Source organism: Diadema antillarum, unplaced genomic scaffold (assembly GCF_040938485.1).
Source record: "Diadema antillarum isolate AM-2024a unplaced genomic scaffold, OU_Dant_1.0 seq00000696_RagTag, whole genome shotgun sequence".
In the NCBI taxonomy this organism is placed as follows: domain Eukaryota; kingdom Metazoa; phylum Echinodermata; class Echinoidea; order Diadematoida; family Diadematidae; genus Diadema; species Diadema antillarum.
Window position 1 is genome coordinate 1,762,839 of NW_027271601.1, and position 7,749 is coordinate 1,770,587.

The following is a 7,749-nucleotide window of genomic DNA, read 5'->3' on the forward strand; positions in this document are numbered from 1 at the left end:
AGTGAGAGGTTTCCATGGCGATGAGAAGTCTTGACAGGGAGAGCAGGTCACTGTGGGATCTGGGAATGTTTGCAAGAACTTTGAGGGTTCCTCAAATGTGAAGGTCATGTGACTTGTGTCAAGGGATTTCTGTGAAATGCTCATCTGGCAATGTGTAATAAGTTCCGTCCAAGGCAGACTCTGCAACAGTGTGTGATACAATGTGGAGCTGTATAAATCCGATATGACAGAGACGATCCTAGGCATTCATTACATCTACTTCGTACTTTGGAAACCAGAAAGGCAAAATGTCTGGTAAAAACTATTAGAGTTTTCTGTTGGATGTATTTTGAGAATATAAGTGATATGAAGCCATGAAGCCAAGACCAAAAAATATCACTCAAATAATAGCTGTAATACAGTGGTATCAAGAAAATGTTTTTACATTTCTTGCAATTCACTAAAAACGTGTTTTATTGCGTTACCTAAATTGAATTCCTAAGCACTGTCAACTTGTGTGTCATGGAAAATGTCAGTTTATGTGAAATTGCACATCCGCATATTCCTTAGATGAATGCTGTATGTGTGACATATTGAACTAGATAAGCACTATCTCTTGATGCACCTGAGGTATCTGTTCCATAGTTTGGCTACCAGTGTGTTGTCACAGCTAAACTCCGCAAGTCTTTCACGTAACATTTATTAGTCTTTGAAGTAAATAAACAATCGCCTTCACTTGGACACAAGATCAAGACAAACAGGTTGTTTGAAGTAAACATCAAGATTGCTTGCTTCTCTCTTAATACTTTTTTTGGACATACAGTCAACCTCGCGTAAGTCGACATAATCGGGACTGAGCAAAACACGTCGACTTACGCGAATGTCGACTTACGCGTAAGTCGACATTTTGTCGACTTATAAATGAAAATTAATTTCCCCTGTACAGAGTAAGATTTGGATCATGATGCGGATCGCTACCCATATCTTACTCCTTTTGCCACCAAAACATGCCTACTGACATGAGCAACAATAATGTTTTAGTTCATGCATAAATCTTGTGCGGGTTAGTAACGACAACGCACAATTCCCAAATCTCTAGAGAGATTTTGAGAGAGCGGGATCGGAAACCTAGGCCCGTTTCTAGACACTTAACGTTTTAAACTTGATTTGAAATATCAAAGGCAAATTCCCCAAAATTGCATTAAACTTTGCGATTTAAATTCAAGTGCGTTGCTGGGAAGATATGCGTGTGATTTGGCATGATTCTGTCGAGATTATTATTCAGTGCCGACTGAGTTGAAATATGTGTGATTTTCCTTCCCTAAGTCGCCATATTTGTTCTGCTTAAATTTGTATTGCCATACTCTGAAAATGAATTGTTCTCGCGCTCCGATTCGCAACATTACCGCTCTTTACGGCGCGGGCCCGTCTGAAATAAAAAGAAGAAGAAAAGTTTGTTCATCCGAAAACGACATTTTTCGGACTACTGTAACCTTCATAAAAACAAACCCTCTTACCATTGTCGGACTAATTTAACTTTGGACTGAGATTTAAAACTTCAGATTAGCGAACTTCGTTATCATTTTTTTTCATTGACATTTTGTGAAGCAGCATGCGTTTCGGTAGTTTGAAACGTGTAAATGTTGCGATGTCTGTCCCCTGCAAGTGCAGACTATAAGTTCGGTCGCGGCGAAAGTTCCGTTACGAAATAAAAAATAATGCTAGCCTTTTCAACAATAACGCACTTCCGTACATTCTTATGCGTTTAAACGCAGTTTCTAGTTTCGGGCAAGAACCGCAAGTCTTTTCTGCAACGCTTTTGCGTTTTGAATACAGCGTTGCTGGTGATTTGACGGACTTGCATTTGATTTTTAGAGTTGCCTTTAAACGCAATTGAGTTTAAATTTCATACAATTTTCTAGTTTTGTGTGATTATCAAACGCAAGTCTTTTCAGCGTTCCGTGTGATTTGATGGACTTGTATTTGATTTTCAGAATTGCGTTTAATTTTTTATTTTGCTTACGATAAGTCTTTTAAACAATAACACACTTCCGTAGATGCTTAGAGATGCGTTTAAACGCAATTTCTTATAGTTTCGTACAAAAACCGCAAGTCTTCTCTGCAACGCTCTTACGTTTGAATACAGCGTTACGTGATTTGATGGACTTGCATTTGATTTTTAGAGTTGCGTTTAAACGTAACTGAGTTAAAAAAAAAAGTTCCCTACAATTTTCTAGTATCGTATGATTATCAAACGCAAGTCTTTCGGCGTTCAGTGTGATTTGATGGATTTCCATTTGATTTTAAGAGTTGCGTTTAAACGCAATTGAGTTTAAGTTTCCTACAATTTTCTAGTTTCGTATGATTATCAACCGCAAGTCTTTTCAGCGTTTCGTGTGATTTGATGGACTTGCATTTGATTTTCAGAGTTGCATTTAATTTGTAATTTTGTTTCTACGTAAAAAATAATGCAAGTCTTTTAAACAATAACACACTTCCGTAGATGTTTAGAGATGCGTTTAAACAAAGTTTCTTATAGTTTCGTGCAAATACCGCAAGTCTTCTCTACAACGCACTTGCGCTTAAATACAGCGTTACCTGTGATATGATGGACTTGCATTTAATTTTTAGAGTTGCGTTTAAATGCAAATGAGTTAAAAAAAAGTTCCCTACAATTTTCTAGTTTCGTATGATTATCAAACGCAAGTCTTTCAGCGTTCCGTGCGAGTTGATGGACTTGCATTTGATTTTTAGTGTTGCGTTTAAACGCAATTGAGTTTAAGTTCCTTACAATTTTCTCGTTTCGTGTGATTATCAAACGCGAGTCTTTTTAGCGTTCCATGTGATTTGATGGACTTGCATTTGATTTTCAGAGTTGCGTTTAATTTCTAATTTTGCTTACGAAATGAAAAAAATTAATGCAAGACTTTTCAACAATAACGCACTTCCGTAGATGTATAGAGATGTATTTAAACGCAGTTTCTAGTTTCGTACAAAAACCACAAGTCTTCTCTGCAACGCTCTTGCGTTTAAATACATGTACATCGTTGCGTGTGATTTGATGGACTTGCATTTGATTTTAGATAGAGTTGCGTTTAAACGCAATTGAGTTTCAGGTTCGTACAATTATTTTCTAGTTTCATATGATATCAAACGCAAGTCTTTTCAGCAACGCACTTGCGTTTAAATGCAAAAGTTGCGTGTGATATGATACACCTGCATTTGATTTTTTGAGTTGCATTATTAGTTGCATTGTAATAAATCTTTTTAGAAAGGGCCCTGGTTTTAATACCGCTTCGGAATAATCAACGTTAGAATATTCGGATTTTCGAATACAAAAACACCTATTTCATGTTCGGATAATGAATACCTACTGGGACATATAAGTGTACAAAATTTGTGCGTTTTGAGAAAAACGAGAGGGAGAAAAGGGGTAAAGTGAACTGTCTTGGGTACTACATGTAATGCTCCAGTGTAAATGAGTGTAGAAATGTCCTTTCTATATTCTGCATGGCATAAGACAATGGACGCATGGCGCGAACGCTACCGCGCTGTACACTAGCGAATTACCGAGTAGAAACGCAGCGAATCGGAGCGGGAAAACAATTCTTTTTCAGAGAATGGCGATAACATTTTGAGCGAAAAATTATGTCGACTTAGACGAGGGAATTAACACGTATTTCAGCTTAGTTGGCACTGAAAAATCAGGTCGACTTACGCGAGTTGTCGACTTATAAATGTCGACTAAGACGAGGAAATTTTCAAGGAATAACAAAGGCAAAAATCGGGACTTTTTTATTGTGTCGACTTAAGCGAGTTGTCGACTTATGCGATGTCGACTTAGGCGAGGTCTACTGTATTTCTTTTGAGCTTTGTCACTCTAGAATTTTGTTTCTTTAAAGAAGAAAGGGAGATCTGCATGACATTAAACGCAGAAGCTGCCCAATACCCCTTTCATGCTCGTCACTCAGGGAATTGCCAGGGAATCAACGGTATCACTTGGGAAGAATTTCTTTCACACTCGTGATTGAACTCCCGGCTGAATTTCTCCAGTCTGCTCTTCAGCAGGCAGGCATATTCATTAATTTAGGGTGCATGTGTGAAATGCTTATTTCTTGCACACTAGATGTTGTTGATATACTGGTTTGTTGCTCCCAAAAGAAGGTGCATGCCAGCACAGACAACAACAAAAAAAAGTGAAAAATTTGTTTACAACCAGAAACAAAATATGACCTTTGACATTCGTTGGGGTGCACCAGGGTGTATTTTGCTAAAATTTGCCGAGCATGAAGGGGGTATAAAAGCCAAAGCCCATTTGAGCTTTGTCATTCTTGATTTAAAAGGGAATGAGAGAGATTTGCTCATTGGTGACATCAAATGTGGAAACTGACTCAGAATCATCAACCATTATGTCTCAGTCAAACCTTGCTTCTGAACGATAGTGACTGCCATGCAAAGCCTGCCACTTGGGTGTATGCTAGGAGTTAAAGGGTTCGTATAGTTCTGGTCGAGACCTAACTTCAGGTTTCTAACGTGTTTTGATGAGATAAAGAGAAACCTCTTATGAAATGTGAATGAACGCGTAATTCCATGAGGAATTCAACGTTTATTTCATGAAAATTGGTTTTGAAATGGCCGAGATATCCAAACAGAGCAATTATTCTTATCACTTTGTTTTACTTTGTTTTTGGATGTCTCAGCCATTCCAAAATCAATTCTTATCAAATAAACTTTGCATTTCTCTTAGAATGGTATGCTCTGTATCATTTCATAAGTGGTTTCTTGGTATCTTGCAAAAAGTTACAAGTCCAATCCTCATCTCCACCAGTACTATGCTATCCCTTTAAGGTGTGCTGGGAAACTGCACAGTTCTTAATACCTTGATACTCACATACTAAATTATGCAAGACATATTTTATATTATCAATGTACATAACAAGCCATAGTGCTATGAAAATGGTGAACGAAAAGTATTTGTATGAGATATATAAAGTCAGGATATGTTGTATATTATGAAGAATGGTATGAAATAAATTTTGAGGTTACTGACCAATGTATACATTGTGCACACTGTTGTGTATCTCCATAGCACCAGAGCCACCTACAACCCTTATGCATCGCTACACACTGGCACTGGTCCGACGGTCCAGGACCAGTAAAAATCACTGTCGGACCAGTAACTTTTTCAGGAATGGACCAGTAAAAAATTGAAAAACTGGGTACCTACTGGTCCAGGTACCTACTGGTCCCACAGACAGGTTGGACCAGTAGGAAAAAACAAAATGGGTTTGTCTGCAGCCCTGACTTATGTAGGTGTTTGTGTATGTGTTCTTGTCTGTAGGTGTGTGAAGATGGTGTGTTGTTTTGGCTAGATTTATGTCCTTGTATCACCCTACTCTGTTCAGTTAAAGTGTATGACCTGGTACACAACCTGTGGGTGCCAAAGGATTTACTCCGTACTCTTTGGCCTGAATTCATGAAGGTGGTTTAAACCTGGTTCAAACCTAGACCATCGTACAAATTTAGAAATAAGCATACCTTTGATATGTGCGCATCAATGCGCGTTTGTTACTGGACGTCAGCTGGCGTACGTAATCTGTCAATCATATTTATGCAGAAGAAATTTGCATAAACCATGGTTTAAATTTGTACCACCTTTGTGAATTTGGGTCTTTGTGTACCATGGTGTAAAGCCCCTGCGTGCCACATTATTATGAGACAGCAACGCACGAGTGCTTTTTGGAGAACATGCTGTTTTTCAAAGCCATATAAACCTTTTATAGAAGCGTTCATGCTAGAAATGCAATTAATCAAATTGCAGAGGGAATTGCAGGCTTTGTGGTATAAGTCTTATGACGAAGTTAAAACTGCTATTTCTCTTGCAAATGGCCAGTGTTTAAAACAGATTGGTTTATGCGTGATGTGTGGTTGAGCAAAATATGCAAAGTTGGTAAGACGTCAACTGAGCCGAGCACCTGAACGTGACACACAAAGAGTTGAATACCTTATCCTGTATTACATAATGCCTAAATAGATCCTTGTCATTTGGTTGTTTAACATTGATCATTCGTCCCGTTTCACTATGACATCATCATCCGTGCAATTTTGGATCCATACGATTTTCTCCACTGCATGCACACTGAGAGCCTGGCACACTACGGTGTGTAAAACACTTAAGTTTGTGTGTGCATGCGACAGCGCGCTAGCGTAAAGCGCTCAGTGAGCACTCTCTCGATCTCTGATTATCTCTTGTTTCTACAATAATAGAACATTAAATGACAAGGATCTATTTAAGGCATTATATAAAACAAATAATAAATGTTTTTTATTTGTGCAATGGACAGAATATTTCATTCATTTAACTCGGCTGCCCCTTGTTGAATGGATCATTTCATCTTTCACCTCATGAAATATTCTGTCCACTGCAGTCAAGCATTCATTATTTGTATACTATGGAACAGTAAAAAATTGCAATAAAAACAGGTGACACTCATGTGACAATGATTTCCCATTGCATGTGGTATCACTGCATACATTTATTAATGTACAAAAATATGCAAGAAAAATATTCCTCCTTCAAAACGTCTTCTTCACATGGGCACGTAGAAATTGCTATGAAAGACTGTAAACTTGGAACATGTCTTGGAACTTTGAAATGAGGTTCCTAAATTGACTGCCATTAAATGGATGGATTGTTCAACACTTGTCAAACAACACCAAAGAATAGTAAAAAAAAATATTGTATTTCCAAAATCACTGTGCCAGCAAACCAACATGCCGTAGAAACCTGACAGAAAGTTTCACCAGACATTACAAAACAAATATATCTTCGCACTAGATATAGTGTATTTAAAAGAAAAGAAATGAAAAGAAAAACTTTCAACTTTCCTACTTGTGCCATGTAGAGCTCCCATTATCAGGGGAAACAAGACCAACAATCACTCAACAAGATAATTTACAGACAACAAGCGAGTTAAATAACACAATACAATATAAAACATGATTTACAACACAACAGAAGAAATACAAATCTGACACTGTCTTGTCACAAACAGCTGTTGCAAAGCCTCACATGACTTATTGCATACTAAATAAGATTGCACTGACCCAAATGAAATACTGTATATGCTGAATATTTTGCGAGGTTTTTAATTTTCGTGAATTTTGCGAGTCAGGTGCTATTCGCGAAATTAAAGACACATGAAAATATCAACTCTGATCCCGATGTGAATGTGACGTACGCGTGTACACTTCTCTGTTTAGTACAGGACTAAACAATCGCGAATTTGACCACTTGCAAAATCGTCTGGAATTCCCGTTTCGCAAAAATTTAGACTCGCAAAATATATGGCATATACAGTAGTTGTCTATGATGTACATACACATGTATAATGCCAAAGACTGCGTGATATAGCTCTCTTTCGGATTTGTAATGATCATTGTATCTTCTGTTTATAAATACCTGTATGTGAAAACTAGCTTTGGTGTGTTCTTTGCAATGGCAAGCAAAGCATGATTTGGACATAGGAGCAGCATTTACAATAACCCTTGCATAGCTCTCGTGTACATATCAAATCTAAATGACTCCATGCTTTGATAGTTGATAGCACAACCAGAACCTGCAATGCAGTTATTAATATTTTCATACCAGTTGGCAGTAAAGTATTAAAATGCCAACTAAAAATGACTCTTTGGTCTTATTACGGTGAAGAATATCTGTCACATATCCAGTTAACAGCCATTCATGAATTTCTTTCATGATGATTTACA